Genomic DNA, 14,319 nt, shown 5'->3' on the forward strand with positions numbered 1-14,319 from the left:
GTTCCCCACCCCTGATCTAGATAAACAACACCACTAGACACTTCCCAATCTGGTCCTGACTTCCTCTACATGCCATGTGTTAAGGTCATCCCCCATTCTCACCCCATACCTGGAATCTACTCCATCCTCATCTCCACCTGCTGAATTCCTTCAAGACCCGACTCAGGTCCTTTCCTCCCCCACTTTCATGAAGCTCTCCCCAAGAGCTCTCGCCATGATGGATTTGGAACCCAAGAGTCTCCAAGTGAATCCCAGCTCTGACCCTTCCACCTGTGTGACCTGGAACAAGTCACTTAACCTCCCTTGGCTTCAATTTCCTTACCTGGGAGATGAAGGTTTTGGACTAAGGTTGCCTCCATAATGAAATCCTTGGTCCTGTGTATGATTCCCCTCCTTGCTCTCATTTTCCTAGACTATTCTGTCTAGATCTCTTCTTCACCTTCATCATAGTCAGTCCTAATACTTACTTTTATGTACATGCCATATCTTTCTATTAGACTGAAAGACTTTTGAGAGCAGGAAATGTGTCATATACATCTTTCAGTCTCAGTGGCAAGCACAAGTTACGGCATATAGTAAGGGATTATTATTATTAGACAATGATTATTGAATTGAATCTAATTAATTGTTATAAAACTTCAGGTGAGTTCAAGACTTTTGTCCATTCTCTGTTGCTGTCCAGGGATTCCATGCCCTTCACAGAATCCTACTCAGCAATGCCCCTCTAAGAATCAGTGGGGGTGAAGCAAAGAAGTCCATGCAGATCCTTCCAAGCAGAGGCAGTGTCATGAGACAACCTCATCAGCCTTCCTTTCCTTGAAGTTTCCACCATCAAAAGATTCTACCTCATAACCTATTCCTGGCCTCCTTCTACCTGAGGCCAAAGAGGATTGTCCATATGCCATTTCGGAGGCAGAAATTAAAGGAGACCTTTTCCTTCTCTGGCCCAGTGGACGCAAAATGGGAATAGAGAGACTAGAAAAGCATCCTTCTCCTTTACCCAGAACTTGAGCTAAGACACACTATCAGCATCATAGAATTGTAGAGTTAGAGGGTTAAGTAATCTTGGATATACATCTAATCTAATTCCTTTGTTTTATAGAGGAGGAATCTAAGGTCCAGAAAGAGGAAAAGAGATGCCCAAGGTTGCACAGATGGCAATAGCAAAGCAAAGATTGGAACCAAAGTTTATCGATATCAATTCTAGCATTCTTTCCATGGAGTGATTCTACACAGGGATACCTGACCTGTTGGTATGGAAACACAAACCATTTAAACACTCATGAGAGCTAAGACTAGGGGTAAAAATAGCAGAGAAAAGCATTTTCATATAAGAGGGGAGTGCACCTAAGAAATATTGAGAAAGGATCAACAAGAATTAGAAACTGGAAGAATTGGATATGGAAGCCGAGGAAAAAGGAAGACATTTAAATAGCACTTCTTAGTCTAAAAAGTGTTTTATATAAATTAAGTATGCCCTTAATAAATGAGTATTGGTTGATTGATTGATTGATTGATTGATAGATTTCATTTCAGAGCCATAACAATGGGGCAACTGGAGTTTCCTTGGGTGCCAAGATGTTGTGGGGGTGGAGGGATGGAGGAGAGTGGATCACAGATGCTTCTTTACCATGGCTATCACAAATGTCCATGATCTTTTACCTGATACTACCCCCAGGGTCCCAAATACTGTAGGACCCCTCCTCTGGGGCATACCACCATTCATTATCCTCCCCCCAACACACACCTACCAACAATACTCTATCCCTACCTTTTCTTATTCAGTCACATTGTAGGGCATGGGTTGGGCTCTCAGGGAGGTGTTCAACGCCCTCTTCCAACACTAGTGAACTAGAGCTGGACTGACCTTACTCCACTTTTCATTCCCTCAAGTCACTTTGCCTCAGGTTAACGAAGTCTTTGTTACAGTTCTATTTTCAGAGCCCACTTCAAACGCCATGGAAAACAAAGTGGCTAGAGGAAGCAAATGACATCAAAAGTATCTATCTGGTTGATTTTCCTGATTAAAGTTGTTTGGAGCCCTTGGGCAGAATCTGGTCCTCCTAGGGATAGGAAGAAGGAGGAGAGATAGACAGACAGATAAACAACCTGCCTGACTCCGATGGGATCTGGGCTCCGCCAATCACAAGCATCATCAGTGAAGGCATCGTTTCACTGAGAGACTGAGAGCCAGAGAGAGACCCCAGTGACCAAGTCACTAGACAAGGTTTCTTTTTCCTCTAATATCATAGCCTCATAAAATTTACAGAGAAGAAAAAAATGGGAAGTGAAGCAAGGAGGCAAGATTAGCATCAGCAGTGACTGCCACAACCAGGGGTCCCTAGAGACTAGGCAAGGATCTCCCTAGAGTCCTAGGGGACTGTAGTTCCCCGGGCAGTCCCACTGAGGCAAGAAGTTTGCTGGCACATTGAAGTATGCCCGGGTACATTTGGCACATTCCAGATACATATCTCTGCTAGATACCATTATGCTAGGTGCTAGGAATGCAAAGACAAGAACAAAACAATCCTTATTCTCTCTTTTTTTTAATTTTTATTTTAGTTCCAAATTATTTCCTTCCCTCCAGTCCCTCCTGTACCCATTCAGAAGGCAAGCAATATGATACCCATTATATGTGCAAAACATATTTCCATATTAGCCATGTTCCCAAAAAAAGCAAGAAAAACAAAGAAAGTTGAAAAATACTTCTTTCTGTACTCAGAGTTCAGCAATTTCTCTCTGTTGAGGGAGATAGCATTTTTCGTTATGAGTCCTTTGGAATTGTCATATATTATTGTATTGATCAGAGTAGCTAAGTCTTTCAGAGTTTATTATTGTTAATGATATTGCTATTACTGTGTACAATGATATCCTGGTTCTGCTCACTTCACTTTGCATTAGTTCATATAAGACTTCTCAGATTTTTTTTTCTGAAACTATCCTCTTTATCATTTCTTAAAGCACCATAGTATTCCATCACAATCATACACCTCAACTTGTTCAGCCATTCTCCAAGTGCTGGGCATCCCCTCAATTTCCAATTCTTTACCACCACAAAAAGAGTTGGTATAAATATTTTTGTACATATGGATTCTTTTCCTCTTTCTTCAATATATTTGGGATACAGAACTAGTAGTGGTGTCACTGGATCAAAGGCAATTTTATAGCCCTTTTGGCATAGTTCCAAATTGTTCTCCAGAATGGTTGGACCAGTTCACAATTTCACCAACAGTGAATTAGTGTGCCTATTTTTCCATATACCATCTAGTATTTGTCATTTTGCTTTAATATCATGTTAGCCAATCTAATAGGTATGAGGGTATACCACAAGTCATTTTAATATACATTTCTCTAGTTATTAGTGATTTAAAGCATTTTTTCATATGATGTGATAGCTTTGATTTCTTCTTCTGAAATCTGTCTGTTCATATTCTTTTGCCATTTACCAATCAGGGAATAGCTCTTATTTTTATAAATTTGGCTCAGTTCCCTATATATTTAAGAAATAAGACTTTATCAGAGAAACTTGTAATTTTTTCCCTCAGTTTCCTGCTTTCCTTCTAATTTTGGTTGCATTGGTTTTGTTTGAGTGAAAACTTTTCAATTTAATCAATATTAGCCATTTTATGTTCTGTCATCCTCTGTATCTCTTATTTGGTCATCAACTCTTCCTTTATCCAGAGATCTGAAAGGTAATTTTTCCATGCTTCCCTAATTTTCTTATGATATCCCCCCCTTTATGTCTAAAGCATGTACTCATTTTAACTTTATCTTGGTATACAGTGTGAGATGTTGGTCTATGCCTAGCTTCTGCCAGACTGCTTTTCAGTTTTCCCAGCAGTTTTTGTGAATAGTGAGTCCTTGCCCCAAAAGCTTGAATCTTTGGGTTTGAATCCCCACTCTTAAGGAGCTTACATTGTAAGCTCTTTAAAGTGTTTGTTGGACTGAGTCAAATTGCTTGGAATTCCCTCATCATGGTCACTGATCACTCTCTTCTGGATGTGCTCCAGCTTGTCAATGTCTTTCCTCAAATACTATACATTTCATCATGGGCTGTAGAACTTCAAGGGATCATAAGATTGAGATCTGAAAGGGATGATGGAAGCTATCTAGTTCAACCCCATCATTGCACAGATGAGGAAAATGAGGCTTAGAGAAGTGGTTTTCCCAAGGTCATATGGCTAGTAAGTATCAGAGATAGAATTTGAACCCAATTCTTTTGACTCCAAATCTAGCACCACACTGCGTCACTGACTCCAAGCCTCCCCCAATGGAATCCTGCTCTCTAATCATAGCAACAAGAACAGAACCTATGGAACTGCAGGTCCCCAGAGTAGATCCTGAGTCTCCAGAGGTGTTGTGCTCAATCTGGATATGCAAGCTCCAGTCTATGGATACATCTCTTTTGCCTAGCTCCCTGTCAGTTCTCTCTGTTCTTCTTCAGTCAACTAGTTAGTACTCAATCCCTCAGCTATTCTGGAAGTCTGTTCTTTTTCAAACATTTTTCTGAATTAAATCTCTGATTTCTCTAACCTTTGTACTCATTCCCAGCCGCCCAGACACCTGGCTTCAAGAATGGAAATCAGCGAGATCCATCTCCAAAGCTGGCCTCTGGATCTGTTCTGTGCCCTGGTGGTTGCCAGACCTGTTAATAATTTGCATCTATAATTTACAATAATTAATTAATAATAATTTTGTTTTGTAAACCCAGAGCCATCTGGTCTACTCACAAGTGGGTCCCTGCAAATAGTCACTGGCATAGAGAAATCACAATAGTAGAACTATCCTGATGGCTCGTGAGAATCTGTGGGTAACATCGGGTACTCAAAGGTGCTATACAAGCAGAACAAGATCTCTAACAGGACCAGTCAAGCTAGAAAGGGTTCAATTGCCAGCATGTCATAAGAGGCTAAGAACTGGACCTACAGTCATGAAAGATTCAGGTTTGAATCCTGGCTCTGGAATTTGCTGGTGATAAATGTCCTTATACCCTCTACCTCACAGGATTGTTGTGAGAAAATGTTTACCAAGTGTTATGGGGGAGGAAATTGTTTTCAGTATTATTATTAAAGACCAGCCTAGCTAGCTAAGTATGGAGAGATCCATCAATGGATGGCTGGATCATAGCTCTTAAAAGAGAAGTTCTTAACCTTTTTTGTGTCACAGAATCCTTCTTATGATATCAATCAATGGTGAAATTAATGCACACCTTCTTATGATAATGTTTTTAAATGCATGGGATTACAATCAAAACCATGCAATTATCAAAATATTATAAAAAGAAATGTACGGGCCCCTGGACCTGTTGGACCCCCTACTCTAGAATATTATAACTCTAGAACTTGAAGGGACCTCAGAGGTCAGCTCCCTCATCTTACAATGAGGAAACTGAGGCCCAGGAAGGTGAAGTCACTTGCCTAGGGTCACGCAAATAATAATCATCAGAGGCGGGATTTGATACCAGGTCCTCAGACTCCTGAGCCCTTGCTCTCAGGGGTTTATTTGTGTTGTCTGTGATAACCCATGAACCAGATATGATGATGACGCTGGTGGTAATGATGAGGACACATTTTATGATTTACAAAGTTTACAACAGCCCTATAAGGTAAGTGGGGTAAGCGCTGTTGCCTCAGTTTCACTGAGCAGCAGTGATTTGACCAAGGTCTCCCAGCTGGTGAAGATTAGACAGAAGGCTCAAGCCTCATAGCCTAGTTATCACACCTTTTCCCTGTGGGGGGCTTTAAGACAGCTTGTCTCCTCTCCTATCATCTCTCCTCTGTTCTCTCTCTATAGGAAAGATCATGAGACTGAGTACTAGACAGGATCTTAAAGAACAACTAATCTAACCCCATAATGTCACAGATGAGGCAAATGAGACCCAGAGACATGACGTAATTAGACCAAGGTCACATGGATTGCTATGATGACAAGACAGGTATTAGAATCCAGGTCTTCTGATTCCAAATTCAATCCATCTCTCCCATATATCAATCTCTATCCTTGACTGTGAAATAGTAGAGTATGAAAGGGCGTGTATGACTCCCCAGCTGTAATGGAATCTCAGGCAGTGTATCATCACTATGCTAAGAGTCAACCCCCTTCTGGCCTCCTCCCAATCCTGGCTCCAGCTGCCAATCAGGGCCTCTCCCAGTGGCCAGCACTGAGGGCAGTCAAGTCTGTACACCCTCTTCTTTGTTCTTTCCTCATTTTCTTGGACTGTCTTTGATTCTACCAACTCTCTGGACATGTTTCCCTCCTGCAGTCTCTCTTCATCTCTCTGGGTGTGTGCCTAGTCTTTTGAGGAAGCCCTGGGAATCATTTTTCTTTTCCCTGGCTCCCTCTGGGCCCAAAGGTGACTGGGAAGAAGCTGGAAAAGGGATCCATGTGAAGCCTTAGGTGGTGGTGGTTGGGGGTGGGGGGTGGTAGTGGCTGGACTGAGTATCTTCCATCTAACACTGTTGTAAGGTTACTATTTATCTAGTGCAACCGAAGTTGGCACACACATCTGGCGCCTGGTACTTAGTGCAATTATTTATGATTTCCACCAAGATTTAAAAGCTCATCGCCGGCCTTGTAATGCAGTAACTGATTGCGCTGCTAATGTAATTAAGAAAAGATTATGATGTCCACGTGGCATACCAGATGGTGGCATTCAGAGCAATCCGCCTGCACAACTGGCAGACAACTGCACAAGGGCAGCAAAGCAATGGCAGCTGGAGAGCTTCAATCTCCTCCATCCACTCGGAAATGAGGAAAGGCTTTATGCCCTGGTCACATGGAGAGGAGAGGGAGACAGGGAGCCAGAAGCAGGGGAGAATGCGAAAGGAAGGGGACAGGGATCAGGAGGAGAAAAGGGGGAGGGAAAGGGGGAGGGGAAGAGGGACGGAGGGAGGGAAAGAATGAAAAGAGAACAGAGAAAGAAAAAGTGGGACGGGCAAAGGAAGAGAAGGAGAAGGAGAAAGAGGAAGGGGCAAAGAAAGAAGGAAAAGAGAAAGTATAGAAGTAGGGAGAGGGAGAGAGAGGAGGAGAGAGGAAAAAGAAGATGGAGAGAGAAATGTAAGGTGAAAGAGAGGTCTGGGAGGGGCAAAACAGAGACAGACAAAAAGAGAGAGAAGGAGGGAAAGAGATAGGGAGAAGAAAAAAGAGAGAGAGAGAGAGAGAGTGAAGAAGTACAAACCCTCTGGTCTGTTGAATAAAATTTAAACTCTCTCCTACCTACCATTCAAGGCCCTCAAGGTTGACCATGATCAGATTCCTACCTACCTACTTCCCACTACTCCCTGGCTACATCGTGCTCTAGTCAATCTCCAGAGTATATTTTGGGCTTTCTTTTTTCTTTCTGTTTTCTCTCCCACAGTTTCCTCCATCTGGAAAGGGAACACTTTCCCTCAAAATCTTTCCTATCTGTCAAAGAGTACCTCAAAATTTTTCTCCTCTATGATACATTCTCTAATACACCAAGCCCCTTTATTTGTACTTCCTTTATAGAATCATAGGATCTTAGAGTTGCAAAGGACCAAGATCAGACATCACCTAGTTCAACCTTTACTCACCAGAAGCATGAATTCTAATCATCAGTGTCCCTAATGAAAAATTATCAAACCCATTCTTGAAAAATTCAGTAAAAAGCAACTCCCTACCTACCACTGCAGCCCATTCCACTTATGGAAGATTCCTTTATACTGAGCCAAAATCTTTTCCTCTGTAGTTTCTATTCTTTGGTTCTAGTTTTGTCCTCCCAAGTCAAACATTATTATTCCCATATCAATCAACAATTAATAAGAATTTATTAAGTCCTTATTCTGTACCAAGCACTGTGCTAATTGCTAAGGATACTAAAAAAAAAAAAAAAGCAAGGATAATGCCTGGCCTTGAAGAGCTTGTTATATTCTAATGGGGAAAACAACATGTGCATAAATAGACACATACATCTACACATATATAGGGTAGATGGAATAGATAGCCATAGAGTGGATGGCACTAGCAGTTGAGAGTACCAAGGAAGGCTTCCTAAGGAGGGGGCACTTGAACTGTATATATAAGGAAACCAGGAGTCCTGCATATACAATAACCATATCCTCCTGAGTCTTCTCTTGTCCTAGTTGAAAAATCTCTTCTCTTAAAGCATTGGTGGCCAGTAGTTAAACATTCCTATTCCCCCCTGCTCTGATCACCTATCAGTTTGCCAGTGTTCTTCCTAAAACATTGTACCCAATGCTGAACACAATTCCAAACATGGTCTGAAAAGGACAGAGCTGAGATTTGAACCCAGGTTCCTTGCCTCCCAGTTCAGTGCCTTTTCCATTTTGCCATATCACCTCTTTATGTCCTGTTTTTAAAAATTTATTATTTATCTTATTTTGAACTTATGGAATAAAATGAGCATTTCCATAACATAATATAATAAAAAGATGATTGCACATGAAATTGCAAATCTATTATGTACAACTTGCTATTTCTTTTAAATATATAAATAAATTTATCATATAAACTTATTTTTTTCCTTCTTTTTCTTCCCTTACACCAGCTCTAGAAATAACCACCGTTAGACACAAATATGTGTGTATGTATATATATATACATGCATATATATGTAAAATCATTTTATACATACTTCTATTTATCAGTTCTTTCTCTGGATGCAGATAGCGTCTTCGTTCATAGGTCCTCTTAGCTAACATTCTATAGTCTAAGATCCCTGCTAGCATTGAGGGTCTGTGATTCTGTTTGTGGCTATGAATCATAATGGATGTGTAGAGAGGCCAGTAACCTGAGTAAATTGAAATATTATTCTTCCTCCTCCCTCTACTACAAGTAATAAAACAGCTTCTGAAGAATGTGCTTTCTCTGGCCACAATGACACAGAGTACACGGGCCATGTGGGACCCTCACTGTGGTTTCATGCTTTATAGATTAGACCCATGAATATTTGAACAAATTTGACATTTCAGAGGCTTCCTGTCACCCAGGTTTAGCAACAAATGTCTAGGTTGGAGTGGCTTGTCAATAATTAACGCTTAGTCCTTCTGAGTGCAGCAGAGGGGGCTGGTTGAGCACTGGGAGCAGCAGAAGAACAATATTTCTGAAGAAGGTTTCCTTAAGGCAATGCTGAATGAAGAGTCATTTTTGTGATGTGATTAGAGAGGAGCCAGAAAGGTCTCTTGGCCCTCAAATCTCTCCCCACTCTATACCTACCCATCCCCTGATTCCCAATATTCCAACATTAGAGCTTCATTACTTTGGAGGTAAACAGTATGATAGCATCGCACACAGCAAAAAGAATCATACAGGGGTGCCTCTGAGGCAGAAAGGAAGCAGACAAATTGAGAAAACCTACAAGGAGGCAGCCAGCAACCAGGGTGCTTTGGTGGGAGAGGCATCGTAGTCATTTTCTGGTGCATTTGGAAACTGACTGCCACGAACTGTGTGACTATGAACGACTCACTGGGCCTCTTTTATTTTACTTATAAAAAGAGAATGAAAAATTTGAACAGCCAAACTTCCGGAGTCACTTAGGATGCTGCAAATATGTAGGGAGACAGGTGAGAAAAGGAAAAGAGGCATCCGGGTAAAACACAAGTGTGTCGTCAAGTAAAGCAATTGGGGTAATCTGGGGAAAATAATAATAACCCACATTTCTTTAGTATTTTAGAGCTTGTGAGGTAAGTGGTACAAGTATTATTACCCTCATAGTAATATATAATAATATATTATAATAATTATATTATATATAATATATTATATATAATATATATATATAATTATTATAATAATGAGACTGGGAGTGATTAAATTATTTGTCTATGGTCAAATAACTAATACATATCAAAGATAAGATTCAAACCCAGGACCCTGACTCAAAATCCAGCACACTTTCCACTAAACTATATTACAAAATTTTATTAATGACTTTTGCATCATTCATTTCCAAAAATACTCCTCCCACTCCCAGTCCACCTAACCTTCCCTGGAAACAAAGATCTTTTTTAAGTTCAGTAAAACCAACACAGACAACATCAACCATGTTTAACAGTGTTTGCAACATTGCACACTTGTTAAATCCCTCACCTCTTGATGGAAGGGAGGGAGATGGGTTTTCTTTAGAGACAAGTTTTGTCATTATAACTACGGAAACTTCAATTTTGTCTTATTGTTCTCTCTCTTTACATTGTTGTAAATTTATTTTGTATATTGTTTTCTTGTTCGGCTTACTTCACTTTTCATCAATTTATATCTTCTGATGTTTCCCTGAATTCCTAATAGCCATTCTCCAATGAATGGACATCTACTTCCTACTTTGTTTCCAGTTCTTTGCTACCACAGAAAGGACTGCTGTGGATATTTTCATATATCTGGGAACTTCCTTTCTGTTTTTGATCTCCTTGAGGTATATACCTAGCAATGGTCTCTCTGGATCAAAGAGTATGGGCATTTAAATTACTGGGGTGGGGGTGGGGCATAATTCTAAATTATTTTCCAGAATTTTTTGTTGATTCACAGCTTCCCCAACAATGTATTAGTATGCCTGCCTTTGCACATCCCTTTCAACATTAACTATTTTCTATCTTTTTCAATTTTGCCAATTTGCTACATGTGAAGTGAAACCTTAGAGTTTTTCATTTTCACTTCTCTTATTCTTAGTGGAGCAGTCTTTATGCAATTAGTAATTTGCAATTCTCCTTTTGAAAACTGTCTGTTCATATCCTTTGACCACTTATGTATTTAGAAATGACTTTAGGTTGCATATATTGCATTATTCCCTCCATATCAAAGGTATTTGATAACAAAGATTTCTCCCCATCTGATTACTTCACTTCTTATGTTAGCTGCATTGATATTGTTCATGCAAAAGATTTTCAATTTCATGTAATCAAAAGTGTCTATTTCATATTTTATAATTATTGCCATCCCTTATTTAGTAAGAATTTTCGGGGCAGCTAGGTGGCACAGTGGATAGAGCACTGCCCCTGAATTCAGGAGGACCTGAGTTCAAATCCGGCCTCACACCAAACACTTGACACTTACTAGCTGTGTGACCCTGGAAAAGTCACTTAACACCAATTGCCTAAAAACAAAACAAAAAAAAATAATTTTCCTCTCATCATAAATGTGAGAGGTAGCTTCTTCCATTTTCCTCTAATTTTCATACCAAGTCTCATAGCTAACTGCTATTATGGCATCATGAGTTCAGTCAAACCCTTATTTCACTTCTTACCTGTATCCCTGTAACATGATATATAAGGCTATGAACTTTTAGAGCATAGGGTGTTAGAGCACACAGAGATTTTAGATGTCATGTCTGGCCCCTCATTTTACAAAGGAAGGAGCAGGCACCCAGAGAGAAGTAATTTGCCCCATGTCACACAACTAGGTATTTCCAAAGCTAGGACTGGAACTTAGGGTCTTCTGACTCCTGAACCAGTGTTCTCATTTTTAAACTACCATGTCACTCTCTACTCAGTTCATGACTTGGTTTCAATGACTTTGACAATGCCTGATATATGCTTAAGGGAATCTTGTTGTCACCACTGGTGCTTTCCGTACAACTCAGGTAGGTAAGTACTATCTCCATTTTACAGATGAGGAAATTGAGATTAAGAAAACTGAAGTGACTTTTCCAGAGTCATATGACATAGCTGGAACCTGGAACCAAGTTTCCTGACTATCAAGTCCAGTGCTCCATCACACGACTACATCAGGCTGCAAACTTGCAGACAAGACATGCATCTCTCCCGTAGCCTCTCTGACAGGTAATCATCTGGCCTTTGCCTAAACACCTCAGTGGAAGGAGGGCAGGTGAGCAGCATGAAAGACACTGACAGAGGTGGGGGATGGATCCAGAAACAAACTCTATTAAGAGCACTGTTTTATGCCTACTGAGTCCTAACTGGGTCCTGATGTTTTCCAGTAGTCCTGATGCACAGCAGGGCCACCACAGGTCACAAAGACACACACACACATACACACACACACACACACACACACACACACACACACACACACACACCTCAGAGCTGAATGTAACCTCAAAGATCATCTGGTCTAACCCTGACCTGAGTTAGAACTCTCTATAACAACCATGTTAAGTGGTCATCCAGCCTACCCTTGAAGGCTTCCAGGAATGGAAGGAAGGAAAGAAGGAAGGGAAGAGGGAGGAAGGAGGAGGGAAGGAAAGAAAAGAGGAAGAGAATAAATAAGTTATCTGTTAAGTATCTACTATGTGCCAGTGTGTTAACTACTTTTACAAATATTATATCATTTGGTCCTCGTTTGATTTGATGGGGATCTCACTACCTACCACATTCAGTACAACTAAGATTAAAAGGGAAACAATTAACTTGGAGAAAAAACAATCTTTGTAATAAGTTTCTCTGATACAGGTCTCATTTTCAAGATATATAAGAAACTGACTCAACATTGTAAGAATAAGAGTCATTTCCCAATTGATAGTCTAAGGCTATAAATAAGTAATTCTCAAATGGCCCATCCACTTGAGGACAGTTCTGATTTTTATATAAATTCTATTAAACAGAAGTTGCCCTCTCTGCATCTTCAACCCATTCCTCCCGGTTCTCCAGAAGTGAAGCAGAAAAAGTTTAAGCCCATTAATATAGCTGTGTGATACAGTCACTGATTCTTCATCCCACTCCCATAGATAGTTCTCTTTCTAGCCCCTCTTACTACCATCTAGGATCATTCTTTCATCTGTTTTAATGTCTGAAGAAAGAATTCAACATCCCAGGAGCCAAAGAAGAAGTGAGTTATTAGCTTGGTTAAAATTAAGGAGTTTCATTAGATGATCTCTATGGTCTCCTATGATCTGAGAATTCAGTGGATGGTGTCAACCTTTTGAAGGTCCCATGATTACAGGTAATTCTGCCTGATTCTCTTGTGGAATCCTTCCAGTATGTGATAGTAAATGTTTAACAACCATTTTTCTCCTTCCCCTTCAAAAAAAATGTGACACACAAATTTAATCTGCTAATATTAACTTTTCTCCACTACTTTCTTAAGTCTAGACAATCAACAAACAAGCCTTGATTTGTAGTATTTGTCAATTTCCAAGGTGTAAATGCTCATATTCAAAATTTAACAATCAACTCTGGCCAGTGGGAGCTGACTCCTGCACACCCCCGAATCCTTCCCTTTGTGGACTCAGTGTAGCAGAATGGAATGTTTTCTGGTCTTGGAATCAGTTGATCTGGATTCCAATCCTGGCTCTATTTTGGACAAGTCATTTGACCTCTCTAAAGCTCAGTTTCTTCATCTGTAAATTGGAGTTAATAATACTTGATCACCTACCCCACTTGAAAGCACCTTGAAAACAGAAACCATGATTAGTTCTCCCCATCCCCTGGAGAAGTTGTACCCTCCTGGCCTGCCATCCATTAAGTCTCCTGCCTACTATCTATAGAGGTTTCTGGGGCAGGGACAAGTGAATCACTTCCTTGACTCCTTGTGTGTTTTTTCCACCCACACTTTGCACTCAGCACCAGGAGGATGGGGAAAGTGATACGTTAGTTCTCCCTTGAGGTTATCACACCATCCATCCTTACTCTCTGATGCAGATGTACATCCTGGATAACAAAAACAGACCCTGCCTCAGAGATTCTCACCCAGGAGAGAAGAAGCAGCAGAAGCCTAAGCTTGGGATGCCCATTGGACTAGAATTGTGGGCTATGCCCAGAATGTCCCCTGTGGGCTCTCCAGCACTGTTTACCAGGCTGGCACTGGGAAAAAGCCAAGAGCTCTGGCCCCAGGCTCTGACATGAGAAATATTTATGTTCTAAGGCCCCTTGAAACACTTGAGATCATAGGAAAAAAATGGGAAAGGATGTTAGAGCTCATCTAGACAACCCCGTCAGTTTAAAGATGAAGAAACTGGGGCCCATAGAGGTTAAATGACTTACCCAAGGGAATCTAAATCATAAAGACCCTCAGAGTTGGAAGGGACTACAGAGAGCATACAATCCAAATGTGCCTAAATATGACTGTCTTCAACAACACCCCTCCTCCCCCAGACAAGTGGTCATCCAGGGTTTACCTGAAGACTTCCAGGGAGGAGAAAATAGCTTTCCACATTTAGATAACCTGGATTGTTAGAGATTTTCTATTTAGATTGGGTCAGACCTCAACTTCCTGTAACTTCCAGCCACTAGTCTTAGTTTTGCCCTCTGGGGACCCTGTCCTCTTTCTGACTTCCTTGTTCCTGTCAAAAGCACCACCATGCTAGGTCCCCAAGGTTTGCATCCTCAGCATTATCCTTGACCCTTTCATCTCCCTCACCCCACATTGAATAATCAGTTGTCAAATCTTGCC

This window comes from Vombatus ursinus, unplaced genomic scaffold (assembly GCF_900497805.2).
Source record: "Vombatus ursinus unplaced genomic scaffold, bare-nosed wombat genome assembly UNPS02014786.1, whole genome shotgun sequence".
Lineage (NCBI taxonomy): Eukaryota > Metazoa > Chordata > Mammalia > Diprotodontia > Vombatidae > Vombatus > Vombatus ursinus.